The following is a 24,367-nucleotide window of genomic DNA, read 5'->3' as shown; positions in this document are numbered from 1 at the left end:
ACTTTCTCAGGCCACCAGCAAGGAAGTGGACCAGCCAGAACACCGAAGGAAGTCACAATGGCTGCCAACACCACTGGCAGAGAATTAGCTTACTATGCCACCACACTGGCCTCAATTAAGCCATTGTGTAAGTCTCATGCATCAATTATATTTTAGTTTTAATTTTATAATTAATCCAAAAAATTATCAATGTTTGACTTAATATACAAGATGATTTTTCACATATCACTGTTCTTCAGTCACATTTGCTGGTTAAAGCACACTGTTGAATCTTCCATAGTAAGATTTTATTTGTCACTCAACACAATCAGTGAGGACAATATTGACTTGATATTGAGAGACACAATTTTGTCATGATGATGCAGAGTTCAAAACATATTTTTTTCTCATTTTGTCTATCCCAAAGGCTCAGGTGAAAACAACATTTTAAACACCATGAAGACAAAAAATAATGAGCATGGTTTTTAAAAAAATGTGTGATAGGTAGTATTGAATATAGAATGAAACTTAGAGACATCCCATGTAGTAACGTGTTAACCACACAACACACTTCCCTTTGAGTGTTTAGATCAGTGTGACTTAAGTGGTTTATTCCTAAACTTAATAAAGAATTTCTGCATGGCCTCTCAGATTCCTTTGTTCTACTTATTTATTCTCTCCATCTAAACTTCAAGCTCCGTATCTCCACAGTGTAGGAATCACACTAAGGAACCCAAACCTATGGACAATAGCACACCGTGAGATGGGTGCTGTGTTATAGAGCAATAAGCCATTGGTTAGGACTTCAGCATCCCATGTCAGATTACCTGGGGCTGATTACCACCTTAATTGACAATTTGCCTTCCTATCAATGCCTATCACTGTATCTGGGAGTGTTTTGGTGTTAGTCACACATGGGGCATGCATGAGTTCCAAGCTCCTGGCTTTAGGCAATCATAGCTCTAGCTGTTTTTCCAACATTTTGAGAGGGAGCCAACAGATAGAAGACGTCTCTCCTTCTTACTCTGTCACGCTAACATCCAAACAAAAAGAAATAAGCTTTATTTTAGAAAATGTTTATCTTATTTATTTAATAGTCATAGTTGGAGACAAGGAGAGAAAAAGAGAGAGTCAATCTGTGATTGGCTCCCCCAGATGTCTGCAAGAGTTAGGCCTGTACCAGAAGGATGCCAGAAGCATCTTCTAGGCCTGCGCCTGGGTGCAAGGGCCAAGTAATAGTGCCATCTTCCATCACTTTCTCAGGTGTGAAACAAGGAGCTGGATCAGAAGTGGAGCAGCCAGGATTTGTTTTGTTTTTGAGGGTAGTGATTTTACTTGCTAAATGATTCTGACCCCCATATGTAAACCTTCATGTATTCCCTTATTTGTGACAACTAATCACATAGTACAAAAATGTAATCTGTATGAAGGAACTTGACATTTTGAGATTTGATTAATGTTTACAGCCTTTGACTATATTCTTGAGAAATATTAGGGTATTTTTTTATACTTGCTATTTGTTGAATCCTTTACCTGATGAAGTGTTAATCCTGTGATTGTGAAGTGAACGAAGAGTTTGTCCTTGTCATTGTAAATCTTAGTAAAAAAGAAGGAAGAAAGGAAGAGACAGGATGGGTGGGAAACACAGGCAGAAGAGAAAGTAAGGTTGGAAGTATTATTATGTTCCTAAATCTTAATTTGAAAAGCACAGAATTGGTTTGCTAACATAAATGCAATAATGTATATGTTTTGGGAACTAAAACAAAAAATCGATTAAATCCATTACATTAGCTTCAAGATTTTACTCTTTTCTGGCTGCAAACTGACCTATGTTTTAAGAAAAATCACTCTTATTATTTTTATGAGAATGCAAGATAATAAAAACATAAACTTGTGAAATAACAAAAGAAAAATCAATTGCTATCACAAGTGAGTGGAAAATTTTCAAGACAAATTACATGAAATGGATGTTTGGAATATTGCATAGTTGAGGGCAATGTACGCTACAATGACAATTTCTCTTCTGAACAATTTTTTTTGGAAATTCAATTTAAATGCCCAGATACTGATGTCTAATCTTTGGGAAAAAAACGTTTCACTTGCTTCTTGGCCCCAGTACAATTGGCTCACTGATAAGATCACTTGGCAGAGGACATGCACTTGGAAAAATATTCAACCCAGAGCTAGAATCGGCTAGAATCTTACTTTGTACTTGCATACGCACTTTATGTTAAAAATATTTGTGCCTGGCATCAGAAGAAATACTGATCGTACTACTTAAAATCAATTTGTATTAGCAACTTAAAATTTTTATTCTAAAAAGCATGAAAATTTCAACATAAAAGCCAACACTTACTCAAAATCTACAACATACATATTTGGCTAATAAAATGTTAATATCTCTTAAGTTTCTTTATTGAATTCTTTTTTTAATCTTCTTATGTATATTTTATTTTTAACTCCCATGTTAATTATTTTTTAATTTTAAGTACATTTCATTTATGACATAGTTTCATAGGCTCTGGGATTCCCCCAACCCCTCCTCATACCCTCCGCTCAAGGTGGATTCCTCCACCTTGTTGCAGTATTACAGTCCAAATCCAGTCATGATTCTTTCATTGCAAATATGTATCATGCATAGAGTCCAGCATCTTATTGTCTAGATAAATTCAACAGTTTCTTAGGGAGACTATTTCTGGTCTCCCAATTAACAGTGTCATATTTGTTTTTTCAAAGCTTTAAACCTAAAAGATATTGACAGTCTCAAAAAAAAAATTGCCTTTTTGAAGTGTTCTTTAAGTAAAAAAAAAAAAATGCATGAATTTTTTTCTTGAACATGAATTTGAATATCATAAAGTTCTAAATTTAAGCATTCACAATAAGCCCAATTTGTGTATAGAAGTAGTTAACATTTTTGGGTTCTTATCAAGTACAGACTATTTCATACATATTTCACACTTCTTTATATAATCCTCACATCACCCCATATGAAATAGGGCTATTTTTATGCCCATTTTACAGATGGAGAATTTGAAGCACAGATAGGTGAAGCAACTCATGAGTTATCAAATTAGGTTTAAAACAAGGTACTCTGATTCCAGAGTCCGTTTTTTTAACCATCACTGTATACTGTCTTCACTTATCTTATTCTTAGAGATGTTTGCAAATGTTAAGCATTCTGGAATGCTGGAGTGATAAATTTATTGACTGAATTACACGAGAATATGTACACCTTGGATCAAATCTAAGAATCGCCATACATACTTATTGTATGCACTACCTTTGACAAAGGGACACCAATTATATGCATTTGAGGATGCATAGTATAATTTCCTAATACCCAGAGCCACTAGACAAAATGTTACTATCTGCTGTTTCTACCACACTATCTCTCCTGGGAAAAGCATTCAGTACTTTCACAACTCATCAAGGTCATAAGGTTTCAGGAGAGTTACTTGTTCTTCCTGTTGAATTTACCGCTGATAGCAATACAACGAAAACATAACAGAGCTGCTACTTCAGTGATGCGTTCACTATGTTTGACTTCCTGGTTAGCATCCAAAACAGCACAAGAAAGGAAGCATTGCTTACAGGCTTCAGGTTGGGTAAGCAAATGATTCTGTATCAGTAAGCTCAGGTAAGAGAACTTGTACCTGAAGGGCTAAATCCAAAAATATTCTAAATATGAAACTTTCAAATTCTGAGTATTATTAACATTTATCTAGTAATAATTTTGGGTAAAAGCATGAGTTCAAAACGCTGTGTTGGAAATATTTTATCAGCAGTTTCATACTTGAAACCACAAATAATTCACATTTCATTGTGCTTCATATTTTAAAATGTCTGCAAAACTTACACGTGAGGAATTCCTGCACTGAAACTCCATAACCCAAAATGCCCTGAAATCTGCAAATTTTAAGTGCCAATTCTGTTTTTTTAATTTATTATTTTATTTTGCAATCTCTACATGTTGATTAGGGTATGAAGGGTCAAGGGCTACAGGAAAGTGGGTAAGACCATTGTTTCCACATTAATATTATTCTTTCTCTCTATGTCCGGGGTAAGGGGAAAGATAAAGGGAAAAGCCCCACACAGCCTCCCACCCATCCAAGTCCCCAGTGTGAGGCACGCTCAGAGGGTCCTGCTCAAGCAGTTTTGATAGTTCAAAAGTTCTGAATTGCTGCCATTCTCACTGTTTTAAGCACGATGAAATCTATTCAGAATCCACTGGCGGACATAGTCTCTTCACGGTTGTGGTTCTGAGATCAGCAGTTCAGTTGGAGGGATCTCCAAAGAAACTTCATCTGCGGTGATCCCAGACCTGATTCTTGTGCATGCTTGTCAGTACAGGGTCTGGCACAGTCCATCGCCCCAATCAGCTTATGCACATGCTGGTCATTTCAATTGCTGGGTCAGTTCTGTTTCCAGTTCTGTCTTCCACGTGAAGCAATGGGTGTTGCACTCAAGCCTGACTATGCCTAGCACAAACTCGACCCTCACGCAAACCAATGGGAGCTGCAGCCTAGTTGGGGTGACTCCCCATAATCCCTCAGGCCTGCCCCTTATCCTGATTCCCATGCTTGTCAGTATGTACAGCAGCCTTGTTCAGTCTGTCTCATATACCATTCAGCTCTCATACATGTTAATTGGCACTGAGGCCTAGTTCAACCCAACCTGCCCTACTTTCTAGCCCACACACATATTGGCAGGTGCCATTCTGTCTAGCCACCCCTGTCCCTGTCCTGGTTTCCATGCTGTCCAGTGGGAGTAGTAATCCAAGAAGAAGGTGCCCACTTTTTCTCTCCAAGGCCACTCCAACTCCCAGATTATGCACTCTCCACAGGTGTTTTGAGGTTTACCTTGGCAGAATTAAGCCCCAGTGCCAGCCTCTGCCAGCTGATGATGTGGAAAAGCCCAACCAACTCTCACTCACTCTGATTTATGCATGCACCAGTCAGAACAGTCAGCACAGCCTGGCTTTTCCCTGACCTAGCTCACATGAGGCCCACAGATGTTGTAGTTCTGCCTGGTCTGGTCTGCCCCCATCCCAACTCACTCACTTCAGTGGGAGTGGCTGTCCAGCAGGGGAGCCCTCCACACTCCCCCTGCTGGTTTTTCCCCCTCCCCTGCCAGTTCTCACATGTGCTGGTTGGGTGTTGCTGCCCAGTCTGGCTTAGCCCCGTTCACCTTGGCATTTGCAAGTGGGTACTGTAACTTGGTGTGGCACACCCCCAATTCCGGCTGACACTGGTAGGGTTACAGCCTAGCCAAGACCAGCCTGCACCCAGTCCCAGCTGTAATGTGTACTGGTATGTGTTTCAACCATACCTGGCACGACCCACACTCTCTTCTGGTGCTCGGATTCACCAGTGGGTGATGTAACCTCGTTCAGCCTGGTCCGCTCCTGACCTGTGCCAAATGTATGCTGGTAGGTACCTTTCCCTGACCTGTTCTGGGATGCTTCCTATTGTGGTTCTTGTACTCACCTGCAGGGACTGTGTCCTGCCAGAGGACGTGCTCCTCCATCAGAACCTCTCCCTATGCCAGATCTTGCACATACTGATGGGTCCACGTGTCAGCCCTACCTAGTCCACCTCTGTCCTGGCAGGAACAGTGGCGTTTTCTGACTGACCTTCAACCCATTCTGGTTCTTACTGTTGGATGTTTCAGTATAGACCAGCCAGGCTTGCCCATACTCAGTATGGGGCTTGCCATGCTCAGTAGGGGCAGAGACCTAGCCTAGTTTGTTCTACATCTACCCTGGTCCTCCAGGGCACCTGATGGTGTTAGAGTCTAGCCTGACTCAGAGCTCCCAGTCCCAGTCCACACTTGTACAAAGGGACACTGCAGCCATATCCAGACCAGAACACAGCCCCCACTCTGGTCCCCTCATTCAACAGTGGAAACCCCAATGCAGCCAGGGTGTTCTCTTAGCTCCCCAATTGGGTGTTCTCTTAGCTTCCCAACCACAGATCCCGTGCATGCCAGTGGTTGTTCTGACCCATCTGCACAGCCACCCACCTGTCTTGGCCTTTGCTTTTGATGCTGTGTCCTGGCCTCCCTGGCTCAACAACCAGCCAGTGTTAAGAGCCTAGCTCAGCATGAGGTGGCTCCATCCTGATTTCTGTTCTTATTTGTGAGCTAAGGTTTGTTTGGCCCTGCCCAGTCTGCCCTCTTCCATAACAAATCCACACAGTTAGGCAGCCTTTGGAGCTACTATGCCCAGTTTGCCCGACTCTCAGGCCTGAACCATGTGATCATCAGTGAGAGTTGTGACCCACCAGGGGAGTTTCCCAAGGTCCCCCAATTGACCTACTCCAAGACCCAGATCTCATACATGCCAGTGGGTGTTAGGTCAGTGCCCTACATAGTCTGCCTTTCCATTTTGGCCTTGTATAAGCTGATAAATGTTGCAGCACAGCCCACCCAGCATCCTGTTTTAGGATGCACATTCGGGTGCTGCTGCCTTGACCTGCCCAGACTGTTGTCAGTTCCTTTACCCATGAGTGATGGTAGGTTCCATGGTCACACATAGCTTAGCCCAACACCACACCAAATTGTGAGCTAACCAGCAGGATTCGTATTTCCACAAGGTTTGGCCCACACATCCCCCACAGAATCTACCCTCGGACCTGGTTCTCTCGTGTGCTGGTTAGTGTCATGACCCTGCCTAGTGTCACTCATCCTGTGTTCCAACACTCCATCAGGTACTGGTACCTACACTGCCAGATAGGTCCCAGCCATAGTTTTTGTGTGGACTGGCGTGTAGCAGTCAATGATGCTCTACGTTAACATCCTATCTGAGGACTCCTATGTAGGCTGGTGAATCAGTCTGGCTCAAATGGATCTTATGGACCTCAGTCCCCATGCTTGCCAGAATGTTCTGAAACCAGGTCACTGGGAATCATGCAGGAATTATCCCTCACCTACACTCACATTGGTCATATCAATGTATATCCCTAGGCAGCAATTACATATCCTTAAAACCCTAGAACTTGCTGCCGGGCAGCCAGCAGGCAGAGCCTGGCACCCTATGGGTGCAGTGGCCGCCCAAAGTCTAGGACTTGGTTACCGCATGGCAGCAGTGACCATGGCCTGAGTCTCCAGCATTGGGTCTGGCCTGGCTGGGACACCCCCTGCAGCAGCCATGCTGCAGGGGGCTTCTTTTGCCACAGCCCCACAGCTAAACTGTCAATTCCATTTTATAGTGTAATTTTAATGCCTGGTTAAAAAAGATAGGTGGAATACAGATTTCTCCCTCAGAGTCTCTGGAAAGGAATGCAAAGTTGCTCACATCCTGGTTTTAACACAGTTTATAATCCCCTCCTCCACAACTGTTGGAAAAAGAAAGATTACCTTGTTTTGAACCACTACATCTGTAAGCCACTGTGTAGGCTCTTATTGAGATTTTAGTAGAACATTCTATTTCGTTCTTACTCTTCTACCCTTTCCATCATTGTGGTAGATGATACATAAACAGACAGCAAAAATAGAAACAGGGAGGAGGGAGAGGGGAGAGAAGCAGTGTAAATGACAAGGAAAAGCTGCGCATTTTCATAGTTAAGAATATGTTAATACATGTAAGAAATTAAAGTTAAATAGACTTTAAAATTAAAGTTAATAAATGCTTCATTTGGATTAATTAGCTATACAAATAGAGAGTAGACTGAGAAACAGTTTGGGCGTCCCTTAGGATGCTATTATCAGGAAAAAAAATGTTGCTGTCATTTTTACTAGAATGAGATATAATTCTTTATCTATCTGCTTATTTAGTTTGTCATATGTAAGAACTCAGACACCATTGTGTGTGAGTAATAACTTAATGCCTTACCTGAAAACATAATAATGGGAAACTCTGATAAATTAAACCAATATCTATTGAAATTAGTGTTTAGGAAAAATGCTCTCATGTGATAATTACACAACAAGCTGTTGCTAGCATAAATTTTATGTGTTCTATTATGAGAGCAATTTAATGGCCTTCTTAAAATGATTTCATAAATATAAAAAGTAATTGCATTTTGTTAACCCCCAAACCTTGATCATTTTGCACAAATAATAAAAATATATATATATATTCTAGAAAGCTAGTTTCCTTCTTTTGCTTCTAGCTAAAAGACTAGCCAAACAACAATTAGGCATTCCTGACCCTGAGGCCATCTTATTTTTTAAAGCATATGTAATAAGTTACCTTTACCATTGGGTGCTTTGATACAGTATATTTTGATATTGTACTGGAAGATTTATTTAACAAGAATATTAAATAGAAAATGAAAATAATAAAAAATAACACAATTTGCATAATTCTGTCTTCATGTGTTGAATTTTAAAAATAAGACATACACAAATTGTATACCAATTTTTGCATGCTATATTTAAAACAGTCCAGTTAGCTGATAAGCACTTATGAAACTCCATCACTAAATCATCATTTAACTAAAAATGAAATCTTTTCTTTTTAAAAAAATCATATATGGACTAATATAGACTGTAAACAGTACTGAATACTTAGCTGTAAATATTCTCTGTTTTTCCTGCATGCAGGATCATTGCCCATGAGCCTTTTTAGGGAAGCATGCTTACCCACAACCAGAAAAATGAAATGGTTCTTTTACTAGAATAGACTTTTTAAAAAGGACTTAAGTTGATCATATTAAAGTCCTTAGAATTTCTGCCTTTTTCTTCTATCAGTAATTTATCCAATCACTTCATAGCTGTAATTATGCTTTTAAAAAATAATTGAGGCAATCCTTTTTTCCATAGGGGCTACTTTCCAAATTTGCAGTGGAAGCCTGAAACTGTGGATCATATAGAACACAATGTGGGGCCCAGCGCGGTGGCGCAAGTGGTTAAGGTCCTCGCCTTGCACGCCCGGGATCCCATATGGCCGCCGGTTCTATCCCAGCAGCCCCGCTTCCCTTCCAGCTCCCTGCCTGTGGCCTGGGAAAGCAGTCGAGGACGGCCCAAAGCTTTGGGACCCTGCACCCGTGTGGGAGACCCGGAAGAGGCTCCTGGCTTCGGATTGGCATAGCATCGGCCCGTTGCGCTCACTTGGGGAGTGAATCATCGGATGGAAGATCTTCCTCTCTGTCTCTCCTCTCTGTATATCTGCCTTTCCAATAAAAAAGAATAATAAAAATAAATCTTTAAAAAAAATACAATGTGTACCATTTAAAATATATATATACACATAAACCTGATCATGCTTAGCTTACAAATTAGTCACAGGAAGATATTAACAATAACCCAAAACAATAGCAATATCAAAATACAATATTGTACCCACCATTTTTCTTGTTATGATCTGATTATGTTTACTTGATGAGATGCAGTAAGGTGATTGGCTGAGGTACTCACTAGAATGCCATATAACAATCACTTAAACACAAGTACTGCAATATTAGGAAAGCAGCATAATAACCAATGGTTCAGAGAAGAGATGGCTACTGAGTGGGTAACAGGTGGAGAGTTTACCTATGATGGCTGTGCTGGACAAAGCATGACCACTACCCGAGGTGGCAGGGAGCAGCTCAGTATCTGATTACATCACACTACTCAGAACAGTGCACTATGAAAAATTATTGTTTCTGGAATTTTGCATTGAATATTTTTTGACTGCAGTTGACCACAGATGACTAAAACTGTAAAAAGTGAAACTAGCGAATAGGGAGAGGACCACTGTATAGCTTATTGCAATAAATATCTTTCTGTTTTAGACCTGGAAATATTTTGGCAGATGTTCATTCTTTTATGAGACTCTCATTAAAATGTCTTAGACTTAAAATAAAATTCAGATAACACAATATGCCTGACAGAATAGTAAAAACACCAAACACTGATACAGCAAATGTCTGCCAGGATGCAGCACAAAACAAAACAAAACAAAACAAAAAAACCCCCACTAATTTGTTATCGACAAGAGTATAAAATACCTCAACCACTTTGCAATCTAATTTCAGATTTCCTATAAGACTAAATGCACTAGGGCCTAGCGCAGTACCCCAGTGGCTAAAGTCCTTACCTTGCATGTGCCAGGATTCCATATGTGCACCAGTTCATGACCTGGCAGCCCTGCTTCCCACCCAGCTTCCTGTTTGTGGCCTGGGAAAGCAGTTGAGGTAGGCCCAAAGCCTTGGGACCCTGCACCCATGTGGGAGACCTGGACGAAGCTCCTGGCTTCTGGCTTTGGATCACCTCAGCTCCAGCCATTGCAACCACTTGGGGAATGTATCAGCAGATGGAAGATCTTTGTGTCTGTCTCACCTCCTCTCTATTTATCTGACTTTCCAATAGAAAGAGATAAATCTTTAAAAAATACACACTTTTAAATTTTTATTTTTCATGATACAGCTCCACAGACTCACCACTCCCCTTTGACCCTCCCTAGCGCCCCTCCTCCCCCACTGGTTTTCCCCATATTAACACAATAGTGTAGTCCTTGAGCAACAATCACCAACCCTCCATTCTGCTATGTAAGAGTACCATGACATTCTCTACACATACAATCAAATACACACTTATCACATAACTTAGGAAGCACATTTCTCAAATTTACCCAAAGGACTTGAAACCACAAAACCTGAATAGAAGTGTTTGTAGCAGCTTCATTGTTGTTGGTTTTTTTTTTTTTTATTTTTAATTTTTAGTTTTGATGGTGATTGCAGATCAGGGTGAGAAGGCTTGAGGGTTAGGGAAAAGTGGGTGTGATCATTGTTTCCAAACTTTCTATTTCTTCTTCCTGTATCTGGAGAAAGGGAGGACATTAGGTGAGAAGACCTATCCAACCTCTGAATTTGCCTTAGTACCCAGGGATGGACAACAAACCCGGAGACCAGACCAGGATCCCAACGTGGCACATTCTCAAAGGGTTCTGCTGAGGTGGTTTTGATAGTTTGGAATGCTGTCAACCTCACCAATCAAAGGATCAGGGAACCCTTCCAATGTGCATTGACTGACACAGTCAACCTTAGAGGCTCCATGCACCCCGACTTTTGTTGTCATTGCTTGCCCGGGGTAGTTGTCCAATTTGCTCTGTTTTCCTTTCTCTGCAGTGGTACCAGATGTCCTGTTCAGGCTCCAATAAGCTGCCATATCCTCCATGTGTATCCTGGCCTCTTTTCCACTGCTTGATTTTTTTTTTTTTTTTTTTATTGAAGAGAATGAACTTTAACAGGCAGACCCAAGAACCCAGGCCAGGTGAACTGGGTCCCACTGGAGCCCTCAGCATCCACCAGCAGGTGCATCAAGATGGTTCTGTCTAGCCTGCTCATTGTTCCAGCTCCTGCTGGTGGGTTTGCAGCCTGTTCAAGTCCAGCCAACTCCCACTCCAGGCCCTACTGTGGACTGACTATTGTTGTGGCTTACCCAGCCCCTCCTGCACTCCATCCTGGTTCTCATATCTGCCAGTGGATGTTATGAAATGGCTCAGTCTGGCCCTCTCCCAGATTTGACCCACATGTATGCTGGAGGGCACTGTAACCTCGGTTGGTCTGTGCTGCTCCTTGCCTTGGTTCTTGTGCTCACCTACAGGAATTGCATCCTGACAAAGGAGTTTCCCAAGCTTCTCTATCAGCTCTCCTCCAAGTGGCAGATCTTTCCCACAATGGTGGGTCCACAATGGTGGATCCTTTGCACAGACTGAATTTGTTTACCTGTTGTCCTGGCAGGAACAATATCCTTGCCCAACTGGCCCACATCCTTTCTGGTTCTTGCTGTTGGGTGTTACAGCCCAACCACAAGTGGTTCATGCCTAGACACAGCTCTCACATGGTTTAGCAGGAACCAAGCTCTAGCCCAGCCCATTCTACACCCACCGTGGCTCTCATGAGTACCAGTGGGTTCTGGAATCTAGACCAATCTGGCACTCCCAGACATAGTCCACATCCATATTGAGGGAGGCTGCAGTAATGTCATCCCTACCCACTGCCCCCATTCTGGCTCTTGTGCTTACCAGTGGGAACCGCAACCTAGCTGATGTGTCACCTAGGTCCCAACCAGGCCTGTTCCTAGCCCCAGATTTGCACATGACAGCAGAGATTGAGGTGTGTGGGTTCACATGTTCTGCTCCCAGACTTTATTCTCTTGCGTGTTGCCGAACAATACCTGCTCCCACCTCTGTTCTGACTCTCCCTGGTGAGTACTGTGATCTAGCCCTGCCAGATAGGCCCCCAGTCTAGCTTTAATGTGTTCCAGTGAGTGGTATTCATTTATGGCCACTGCTAAATGCTCCAGCTAGGTCTCCCATGTGTGCTCATGCTTCAGTCTGACTCTTACAGCTCCTGCCATTCCCCCTCCAAACTGCTTGGTTTCTGCCACCTCACTAACCTGCAAGTACAATGGCCTTGTCTACATAGGTCCCTCAGTAGTCATTCCCTCAGGTCCCTCCTGCTCATCCTCACTTGTCCCATATCCTAGACCTTGTGTAAGCCCACACCTTCAAGTCCCCAGAGCCTGCTGTAGGGCAGCATGAAGGCTTGGCCTTGGTGCCACTGGCAGCTTCATTCTTTATTGTCAAAACTTGGAAGCAGCCAAGATGCCCTTCAGTTTGTGAGTGGATAAGTAAACTATAGTATATTTGGAAAGTGAAATATTATCCATCACTAAAAAAGAAATAAGTTTTCAAGTCATAAAGAAATATACCGAAACTTAACTACACTACATTTTATTAAATGAAAGAAGTCAATATGAAAAGACAGCATATCATATGGTTACAACTATAACACATTCAGAGAAAGGCAATGCTAGAGAGAGAATATAATAAAGTCAGTGAATTCTGAAAGTTAGAGATGCAGGAATAGAGAGAGTAGAGAGGATCCATGGGGCAATGAAGTTGTTCTGTATGCTACTGTAATGATAGATATATACCATTACACTTGGATTGTCTAGGGGACACACCCCAAATCCAATGATCCAATGATCCTTGATCTTTTGGTATAATGTTGCTGTGACATGCTGTGGAATTGTAATAGCTGAGGTCCAGTAGAAAGTCCATAAATCAGTGAGGGCACTGCTTCCATAAAGGGAGGATTGTGAATCTCTCTAGAGTAAGATATAATAATGAGCCTGATCGCTAAATTGCCTCTGATGTTCCTCGCTGTCATATGAATTCACATGTATTAGGGTTATCTATGAACTACTCATCGAAGTGATTTAAATAAATGCCTCTTCTTTACTTAGCTAACTCAAGTATTTCAGTATAGTAAGGGGAAAATCCTGATGCCTTATCCCAGACTCATAGAGTATACAACAACAAGAGTCTTACAGCACTCTTACATAAGTTATAGAACTTAATTTATAACGAGGCATCACAGGTTCATTAACTGTTAACAAAGGTAACATGGTGGTGATGGCTACTAATAATAAGAAGCTTGTTTGATGGGAGGAGATATGGACACCATCTGTGCATGCTTCTCAGTATTGTTTCTATATAAGAAATTCCCAAAACGTAACTGTTATTATTTTTTAGGCATTCTTAAACAGCACTGTGGTCCTGGTAGAAAGTGGCAATAGTGATTCCAGCCACTGGTAGGATTACCTCTGTTAATTGTACATGAGTGAGGTGGCAAATCCCGCTGAAATGTGGAAGTCCCTTTCTACTTTGTCAAATGCTCTGGAGAGAAATGTGCATGTAGAATTGATTCCTGAAACACAGCACAGAGATCATGGAGACAAGTGATTTCACTGGTGTCTCTGCTTTGAAGATGAAAATATGTCGCTGAGGAGAGAGTAATAATACTCCAACCCATAGGCATCATAAGAATCTACCTCACACAATAACCCATGAAGAGCAACTGAACCCCTCCTAGGCACCAGGTGCCACATACGTGATTCTTACCATAATGATGTGAGCACAAGAATCTAAAAATTAGCCAGGATGGATGCTTACCTTCTCCACTTTTATCAGATGAGCATTCTCCATTTGCTTTTGACAGGACATTGCTTAAATAAATAATTTCTCTTTTTAAAAATGTCTTATATTGACTTATTTATTCATGCATTTCGATGGTGGGTTCCAATCACTTGACACTGCCTCTCATTTGACATTTTTACTTCTTGGGAGTTTAATATAAATAAGAAAATTCCTAGAAGTGAATTTCTTAGTGTATCAAACACTCCTGCACCACAAGATTGTTAGATGAACTCTAGTTTACAGGATTGCAATTTTGTCCTTATTTAGCTGATATTGTTAATGTTATCATGTACTACTAAGGAGTTTATCTCTTCTGCTTAAACAATAGTTCCTTTAAGGATGTATCTTTTTAAATTTTTATTTATTTATTTATTTATTTATTTATTTATTTTATAATCTTAGTTGATTGGAGTGCAAAGGTACTTACTTAGTTGATCAGGAGCTATAGGAAAGTGGGTAATACAATTTTTTCCACACTATTATCATAATTTTTTCCCCTGTATCTGAGATCAGAGGAGGAACAAAGGGAGAAGCCCCAACCAGCCTCCCACCCATTCCAGGTGCCCAATGTGAGGCATGCTCCGAGGATCCTCCTCATACAGTTTTGATAGTTCAAAAGTCCTGAATTGCTGCCAATCTCACCATTCCAAGCATGATGAAATCTATTCTGAATCCACTGGCTGACATAATCTCTTCATGGTTGGGGTTCTGAGATCAGTAGTTCAGTTGGAGGGATCTCAAAAAAACTTCGTCTGTGGTGATCCCAGACCTGATTCTTGTGTGTGAATGCCAGTACAGGGTCCAATACAGTCTGTCACCCCAATCAGCTTCTGCACATTGCTGGCCATTGCAATTGCTAGGTCAGTTCTGTTTCCAGCCCTGACTTCCACTGGAACCAATGGGTGTTGCAGTCCAGCCCAATCGTGCCCACTTCATACTTGACCCTCAAAAAAGATGTGTTTTTCTAGAAAAGTTGTTAGAATTCCCTTAAATTCAAATTATATGGAGGGAAAAACAACACAATATGTTACTGTAATGAGAAATGTGCTCACGTTATAATGAATGTAAGACATCACTGATTAGTTTTATTACTTTTCTGTCTGCCACATTATTCTTCAAGGAAATATTTATTTAAGGTACTTCCATGTACCTTAAATAGTGAAAATTGTTTTGAGTAAGAACAATTTGATAAGATAGCAAATCACAATAAACAGGTAAATTAGAAAAATCAATCAAGTAAAAATCACGATTATTAAATCAATGTTAAAAATACGAACCCTCATAACATTTAGCTGTACGCACATGCATACACACACACACAAAAGGTTAAAGAAATACTACAACTTATTTTAGTACTCAAACAATTGGTAATGTAGGATGCTGAAAGTACCCATATGGCCAGCTAGATTTCCAGTGAGTCATTGAGGAAGTAAGTGAGGTACATTGCTAGGGACATTAACATTTTTGTGGTCATTATCCAGCATAATGATAACTTCTGAAACAGTACGTTCATAGCAGACAAGAAATGTTCTTCTCAAATGAGCCTAATTTATTCCTTGGCTGGATCTAACACTGCAATCCTATTATTAATAACACCAGATTTAAATTTTTGTATATACAAATATAAAAATGAAAGTAAATAATGCAATCTATAAACCAAATACCTACTAGATGGGATTATAGAGAGATGGGCACTAGGCTGCAAAGAAAGAAATATCAGATTAGGATAAATATATTTCATAAAATTGTTTTGCCATCATTTTAGCTCATACTGTTCAGTCTGAAAACAGCCCCCTTAACAACAGCATCAGATAATTGAGTTATAAATAGATGTGGAACAGTGGGAAGTGGTACATCACCATATGTAGCTTTTTAAAACTGTATGGGATGACTTCATTATTAGCACACAGCTTGCCCCATCACCATTATAAATTATTTCATTGATGAGATAATAATAATGGCTTATGATATTACCCTCTTGTTCACTGTCCCAGTGTTCCAGTAGGGCTCAGCAGGTAGGAAAAAATCTTACAGATGTATGCTTTTTCTTTGATTGTGTGTTCATGTCAATTTATATTCACACAAAGTCTTATGAAAACAAGAAAATACAAAATTTATTCCAGAAAATATTACTTGGAGATCTGTCCATATTTGTAAAGACTGTTGATCAGAATTATTTGAACCAATTTTCGTCATGCATCTTAAAACCTTGGCCTCTTCATGTTATGTTCAGAGGAGAAACAAAGCCAAAAAGCAATGACTTATCCACATAATTTACCACCCTTGATCTTCACAGTTACCCTACTTGGGAGACAACAGAGGCGTTACAGAGACAAAGAACATGATCAGCAACAATTTGGAGCCAGATTATTCTGGTCCTGGAATCAACTTGGAAATTTCTACCACTACCCTAAAATACTCCACTAAAGTTAATCTGAGAATATATGGTGAATACTGTGTCCAGTGTGGTTGCCGAGTGGCTCAAGTCTTCACCTTGCATGCTCTGGGATCCCATATGGGTTCCAGTTTGTGTCCTGGGTGCCCCACTTTCCCATCCAACTCCCTACTTATGGCCTGGAAAGCAGTCAACGATGGTCCAAGGTCTTGGGACCCTGCATCCATGTGGCAGACCTGGAAGAGGCTCCTGGCTCCTGGCTTTGGATTAGTTCAGCTGTGGCCATTGAATCAGTGGATAGAAGATCTCTTTCTCTCTCTCTCTCCTTCTCTCAGTAAATCTGACTTTCCAATAAAAATAAAAACATCTTGAAAAAATAACAACAATAATAATAGTAATAATGATAATAGTGAATGCTATGGCTTGAATACAATTTGGTTTCTGACATTTAAATCTTAAAATCATAAATTAATATGGTGAAATTTTAATCTTAAAACAGTGTTTAGTGATTGCCTTTGGGAAGTGCTCACAACTGGTACAACTGGGTTAGTTTTTCATTATCAGACCTATGATGAAATCTGAATGGATTCATTTTCTATTAGCTAATAAAATGAAATGCATATGAATAAATATCACATGAATTATAACATTAAATGCATAGCTTAACATATATGGAGTCCTTTGTAAGTCTGACTGCTAATTGACATAAAATTTAGATTTACATAAAATACATTTATAATCATTTGTTTTTGCCAAATGAAGATCACTGACAAGTATAAAAATAAAACAGCATTTAACTTATTTATGAATTTTTATTTTGTTAAATAACAAATTCATCTTATTTTTGATGATAATTATAAAATTGGGAGAGATGCATGCCCATGTGGGACATCAATTAGGGTAGGGAAATCAAGGAATGGGAGAAAGTGAATGAAGCAACTGCTTCCCATCTTGCTTCATGTATTTGAGGCAAATGGGGAGAAAATGGGAGTGGGCTGCTCCCAGAGGCCCAACTGCATCAGTGGCCAAGAATGAGAAATGGACACCTTATGTCATCCAAGGGTTCCCAAAGTGGAGCATGTTCTGAGGATAGTGCTTCAGTGGTTTTGAGAGTTCTGAGATGCTGTTGATTTCGTTATTCCAAGATCGAGGATGTTGTTCCAAGGACTATTGGCTAACTCAGTCTACTTTAGAGTCTTGATTTGCCCAGATACTTGCTGTTAAAGCTTGACTGAGGAGCTGTCCAATTTATTCTGCCTTCTAGCCTCTGTCATGGTCCTAGATGTCCTCTGCAGGTCTCAGTGAAATGGTTGTCATGTCCCCTATTTGTTTCCGGGCATGACATCCACTGCACCATCTTCAAAGCAATTGAGGTGGCCCAGTTTTGATACATGCACACCACAGTCAGACCCAGATCCTATGAATCGTCCTGTAGTTGGAGTTTTGATTCCAGTTGGGAGCTCCCCAGAGAAACCTCACTAGAGGTGACCCCAACTTAATTCCTGTGTGTGCCAGTCAGTGAAGTGTCCCGTCAAGTCCATCCCATATCGGCCTACACACACTGTTAGTTGCAGTCACCTGGTCAGTTCTGTCCCCAGCCACATCTCATAATCAAGTGATGGATGCTGCAGACTAGCCTAACACTGCCAATCATGTAATAGGCCCTCATGCTCACAAGCAGAAACTGAAGTATGCACATTACCAGTGTGTTCAGCAGACCTAGTCAGTCCTGGCTCCCATTTGGCTCCCATAAACTTCAGTAGATATTGGGGCCTAGCGCAGACTGATCAACTCCACCATCCATCCCATAATGATGCTGGTAGGTGCCACTGGCTGTCCAGTTGGGCCTGCCCCCAGCCCATCAGAGGGATATCCAAAATTTGATTGCTAGGTCCACTCCTGGCCCCAGATCTTCTTTCCAGATGGTTCTACAGTCTAGCCTGGCAGAACTTGTCCCCACTTCCATTTCTTGTCAGCTGATGTTGTGGCAAAGCCAAACTAGCCTGTACTTACTCTGGCTCATGCATGTCTCAGTGGATATGGCCGCTTAGCTCAACCTGGCTCTCCCCCTAACCAAGCTCAGATGCAGGTCAACAATCTTTATACACCTGCCCAGCCTTATCTGCCCAAGTTAGTTCTCATATTCATGAGCAGGAGCAGTGACTCAGCAAGGAACCCCTACTGGGTTGCCCCCAATCCTGAGTCTTACATGTGCTGGTGAATGCTGTGCCCAGACTGGCATGATTCATTTCATCTCAGCAATCACCAGTGAGTGCAGCAGCCAAGCTCAGACCAGTCTACCCCAGTTCCAGCTCATGCTGATGGGGGCTGCAGCCTAGCCCAGTCCAGCCAGTCCCCAGTCCCAGCCCTAATATGAACTGGCTGATATTGCTGCTCAACTTGGCATGTCTTGCACTTTATCCACAATCTCACATCTTCCAGTGGGTATTATAAACAAGTATAACCTTGCCTTCTCCCAGAATTGACCCATACCTGTGCTGGTTAGTACTGTAACCTGACTTTGAGTTGGCTGCTCCTACCTTTGATTATTGTATTCACCTACAGGGACCTCATTCTGGCAGGGGAGTAACACTAGTTCCCCTATTAGATCACCTCCCAGTAGCAGATGTTACACACACTGATGAATCTTAGCCCAGCATGACTTGGCCCACCTCCTGTCCTGGAAGGTACATGGCCATGCCCAACTAGCCCACACCCTTTCTGGTTCTTACTGTTGGGTGGTACAGCGCAGATATGTCTGCTCCACCCCTAGACCCAGTTCTGCATGTTTCGGTGGGTGCAGAAACTTAGCCAGTCTGTCCTATACCCACCTGTCTCTTGCAAACACCAATGCTTGCTGGAACCTAGCCATGTTCGTACATCCCAGACTCATTCACACCCATGCAAAGGGGTGCCACAACCATATCCAGCTCAAACTGCCACCTCCCATTCCAGCTCTTATACTCACCAGTGGGAGACACAGCCCCACCAGGGCATCCACTTACCTTTAATAACAGACTTTCTCCCAGCCACAAATCTGGTGTATGCTGGTATTTGCTTTGACCCAGACTGGCATAGCCCATCACCCAGCATGGCCTTTACCATTGGATGTTGCAGCCTTGCCTGGCATGGCTCAACTCCAGTCCCAACTCCTGCTGCTGGGTGCTGCAGCAAAGTCCTGCCCAACCTGCTCCCATCCCTGGTTTCCATGCAAACCAGTAGCTGTGATGGCTTAGACTAGCTCAGCCTGACCTGGACCCCATCTTGTCTCTTGCTGATGGCATTGTGCTATGGTTTGCTCTGGCTCTGCTCAGTCTGCTCCCCCACCAGAATCCATCCATAAACCTGCCAACAAATGAAGCAGCTCTGCCTGACCTGACCCACATCCAGCCCTGACTCACGTGTTCACAGGCAGGAGTGATGGGCCATCAGGGGTGTTCCCACCTTCCTCTACGAGGTCCACTTGCAGAACCATATCTCATGCATGCTTGTGGGTGTTAGGCCCTTATCCAGCATAGTCTGCTCCCCAGGCTTAGCCATTGTGTGTTTTGGTGGGTGTTGTAGTCTGGCCTGTCCCACACCAAATTCTTAGGTATTGCAGCTTGGACTAGCCCATCCTGTTCCCAACCCTAATACCTATGATTGTTGGTGAGTTCCATGGCTATGCCTAGCCTCTCCTGTCACTACTCCCAGCCCTTGAGTAAACCAGCTGGTATGGCAGCCCCATAGTGCTCAGCCAACAATCCTCCACAGAATCTATTCCTATAGGCAGTTCTTTCATACACTGGTTAGTGATATGGCCCAGCTTGATGTGGTTCAACTTCTTCCCCAACACTCACTGGTGGGCACTATAGTAGATATCTGACAGACACCTTCCCCCCACCCCACCACCCCAGCCACAGCTACCTGTTCTCAACCCCTTGTTCACCTGCAATTGTAGTAGTGTGGTTAGTGGAAATCCCCCAGAAATCACTCTTCACGTGTTGCATTCTCCCTCTGAGACTCCCTCCCACCATCTCACAATCTGCTTCCCTGAGTAATCCACAACCCCTCATGCCTGCGCATGCACAGTTCCCCAAGTTTGGTCCTCTGGCAGTGTGTCTTGCCAGCCTGAGGCCCTGCCTGCCTACCCAGGCCCCACACACTGGTGCATCGGTCCTCAGACACTGTCTGCCCAAGTGTTGGCATTTGCCCCACACCTATCATTAACTAAAAACATAGAATAGGCAACTGTGCTGGCACACTGGTATAGTTAACACAAATTTGGCATTAACCAGGCACAGAGTGCTGCAAGCTATTAGCTGCTTGTCTCCCAGCAGTGTAGTACTTGCCTAGGTACAAGACAACCCAGGCGGTTGCCTTTAGCTGAGGTAATGTTTCTTCTTTAAGAACATAGTTAAAGCTGATGATTATGCTGCTTTCCGATGACATACTTTCCTTTTTGGTATTTTTCTAGATACGTGAGAGTACAGATTGAAAATGAAAGTAAAAATTATTTATGAATTTAAGATTTAAATGGAATTTCAATTGTTTGATTTCATAATCATACATTTCATCATTCCATATATTCACATTAAGACGGGGAAATAAAAAGCCAATGTATGAAGTAATGGTGCTATTTATTTTAAATAATGTACATGTTCAAATATGTAATAATAAAATCAATACAATTAAGCTTGCCACATGAAATAAGAATGTACAACTGTAATGGCTTTTTTATGCAATGCTGCTATTAATAGCAATCAGTATTGAAAACTTTGCTAGAAATTGGTATTAGTACAAATTATGTTTTGATATTTAAATTTATGACATTATTTTGTGTTAATTCCAGCTTAAATATCAAATTTGTATTGAATACCTTAGATATTATTTATGACCATATAGAAAACAAAAGCACTCATTTTCCGGAATTTCCACTAGTGTCTGAGCAGCAGTGCTCTTGAATTAGTAACATTTTAAGAACACACAGAGAAAACAAAACTAGGTATCTTAGCTAATGAGATAACAAGTACTACAGTGTTTCATCACTTGCAAAAGAGACAGCATTTGCACATTTGTTGTCATCAGTAGAAAAACTTTTCAATGGTTATTGCAATAACTTCTATCAGATAAACACAGATCCAGTCTGTGTTGCCAAATACAAAATCAAATGCTATATTTCTGTCTTACAGAAATGTTCATTTCATTGCCTTAAAGAACTGAAATAGAGAAGCACTGATTCCTCCCCAGTATTTAATATTTTACTTTTAATATTTTTATTTACTAAAATTTTTGTCACATTGCTGTGATGATCAATCTTTTTAGCTTATGTTATTTATATAAACTTAAACAGGCAATATTTTACACATCCCATATGCTTATTTCTTCAAAAGTAGATATATTCACTTAAGGAAAATCATGTCATTGTTCTACAAGAGTTTAAACATAGGAAATAGTAAGTAAATTTTTTAAATTGGTACCATTTTGTCATAAGGGGAGAAACTAATTTGCAGAGGAACTACAGGCTTGCCATATAAGAATGGTTTGAATATAGACCACATAGAAATGAGGTAAGGTTAAAGTGAAGAAGAAAAAGAATAAATGTGGCAGAAAAGAGTAAAATGTAGATTGAACTACTGAATGTGCTAGTCTTAGCATATTAGTACCATAACATGATTGGTTTCCACTTCTAGATCAATATTGCAGTAAGGTGAGGATAGAATATAATATGTGCAAATGAAGAAACCTAGGATTCTGAATGTCTATCATCCTTAGATTGATTAAAACAGAAGTCACTATTGGCAGCTGACAAGCAGAAGCATTCGAATTTGTTTTGTTTGGCTTGCATGGTGCCGAGCTACACAGCATGTTGAAATTTAGAATGGATACCAATATTTAGAAACCATGAAATGTCTCATACAAATCAGATTTCTAGCTTCTGGAGGAATTGCAAAATCTGGCAAGCAAGGCTCACAATTTCCCCTTGGCAACAATTGACTCAATGCAGGAGCTGCAGCCTGCCCTGTTCAGATAAGCTGTGAATTCTCCCTTTTGCCCTCAGCTCATTCTCTCTCCCACTCTATCCTACCTCACACATTCACAACACCAGCCTGTCCTGTACAGGTGTGTAAATTTGTGACAGGCCTCTGAGAGAGGCTCCAGAAATGTGAGGTCTAGAGAGAGACATGAAAGGTTACGATTACGCTTCTGAGTTTTTTTTTAGACTGTTGGCATACATGACTAAATGGACTTTATATTTTCACAGAGAACATAACTAGTGCTATCAGAGGTGTGGGGTCTATCAGCTTGCAGTGTCATCAGCTCAACAGCCTCAGGAGGGACTTGTACCAAGCAGAGCTTTCTATGCTCATGACAAGTAAAGGAGACAATTGGGAGATATAGCTCCTAATGAAACTGCCTCTCTGAGAAGCAGTTTTCCAGTGTTTTTATAGCCATGGTTAGGACTCTGATGCAGCAAAAGATAAGGGGGAAAGGGCCCTCCTGCTCATACATGTAAGTAACATCCATTTTCCTACAGTGTGTATTTGTAAAATAGCAAATCCTTCACCTGGATGTAAAATTTAGTATTACATTGAGGGAAATGCAAATGGCCCCGCAAAGATCTGCCTCAAACTGGTTTTCTGCAGCTTCCACTGCTCATTGTGTGCTCTGGCCCCCTTGGAGTGCTGTGTTTTGAAAGAAGCTCTCCTGGAACATTCTGTGGAAAGCAAGCTCCAGAGAATGAAGTTCTCTGCCAGTATTCCAGTGAGACCCTCCCCTCTTCCCTTTTTGCTTAAATCCTTACTTTGGTCACAGTAGAACTCAAAGGTAGAGTTCACAGAAACATGGGTTTTAAGAGAATGTGAAGAAAGAGTTGTAACATTTGAGCAATGCATATTAATCAATGGATAACTTTATTTTTTTTTTAAGAATGGATTGTGTACAATTAATCGGAGATACAAAGCTAAGGCTAAGTGATAGCTGGTCAAAAATTAGCCCTAAAAACCACTGAATATGTGTATACCTACATCTGTATCTGTATATCTACATGATGCATCTATATACATGAAAGCAGTACTGCTTTAGTCATTACATTGCTGTTTATTTGCAAAATTCATTTTGCCTCATTCTTAAACTTCTCTCCATTTTGCTGAGTACATACTGACAGGGAGAATGGGATTTTTATAGGAGAAAAGGAGTGACTGCTCAGAAACTTGGAAAAGCAGCCAATGATGGCCCAAGGTCTTGGGACCCTGCATCCCCGTTGCAGACCCCGAAGAAGTTCCTGGCTCCTGGATTTGGATCAGTTCAGCTACGGCACTTGCAGCCACTTGGGGAGTGAACCAGTAAATGGAAGATCTTTCTGTCTCTCCTTCACTCTATAAATCTGACTTAACAGTAAAAATACATACAATTTTTTAAAGGAAAAGTTAGCACACAAGAGTGTGTGCAAGCACATTTGAATGAGAAAGAGCACATTTGGCTAGACTGTAACAATTGCTAAATTTTAGTGAAAAGATTTGCAGGTATTCTTTGTATTGTACCTGAAACTTTTCTGAAGACTTCATCATTTTTCACATCTTACCAGGGATGATAGGAAACAGTTCATTTTAATACCGAACTGTTTGCAGACAAAATAGCATGTCTGAGACTTTGTTTAGAATAAATCACTTAAAGGGAAGTGGTAGAATCAACAAAATGAAATCGGCAACTTTGTTAGAGCTGAATGATGGTTTCCTGGAGGTTCATTCTATTTAAACGTAATTTTCCAAAAGGCTCATTAAGGCAATATTTCATCATGATTGTCTTGCTGTTGTTTCAAAAGCAATTTGGATACATGTTTGATTTACGAAGATTTAGGGTCTAATACTGGAGAATACATAAAGTAATACACATACTCACACTATTCAAAGATTTATGTAAAGATAACCTACCTGTATAAGACTTCCATGATCACAAGCAAACTAAAAGATGATGCTGAAAGTCTTTCAGCTTAAGGGCATGCATTTTAAAAAGAAAAAAAGCTAAGAAAGTTACATTTCTAACAATGTGTACAGCATCTTTTTTGTTTAAGAAATATTCTATAGGAGTGTCCTATTGAAGTT

General features: G+C 41.0%; 1 long non-coding RNA gene across 1 annotated transcript; it reads right to left on the bottom strand.

Moving 5' to 3' along the window:
- Nucleotides 1–2,595: 2,595 nt before the first annotated feature.
- LOC121160982 lies at nucleotides 2,596–22,621 on the bottom strand. The gene is made up of 3 exons (XR_005884597.1): nucleotides 22,611–22,621; nucleotides 15,553–15,555; nucleotides 2,596–2,679 (listed from the first exon to the last, which is right to left on the bottom strand). It is a non-coding gene; the product is annotated as an uncharacterized LOC121160982 (long non-coding RNA).
- Between the last annotated feature and the right edge of the window lie 1,746 nt (nucleotides 22,622–24,367).

Source organism: Ochotona curzoniae, unplaced genomic scaffold, assembly GCF_017591425.1.
Source record: "Ochotona curzoniae isolate NIBS_2020 unplaced genomic scaffold, NIBS_Ocur_1.0 contig_4612, whole genome shotgun sequence".
Lineage (NCBI taxonomy): Eukaryota > Metazoa > Chordata > Mammalia > Lagomorpha > Ochotonidae > Ochotona > Ochotona curzoniae.
Note: the sequence above shows the minus strand (reverse complement) of the source record. Positions and strands in the feature narration are given on the sequence as shown.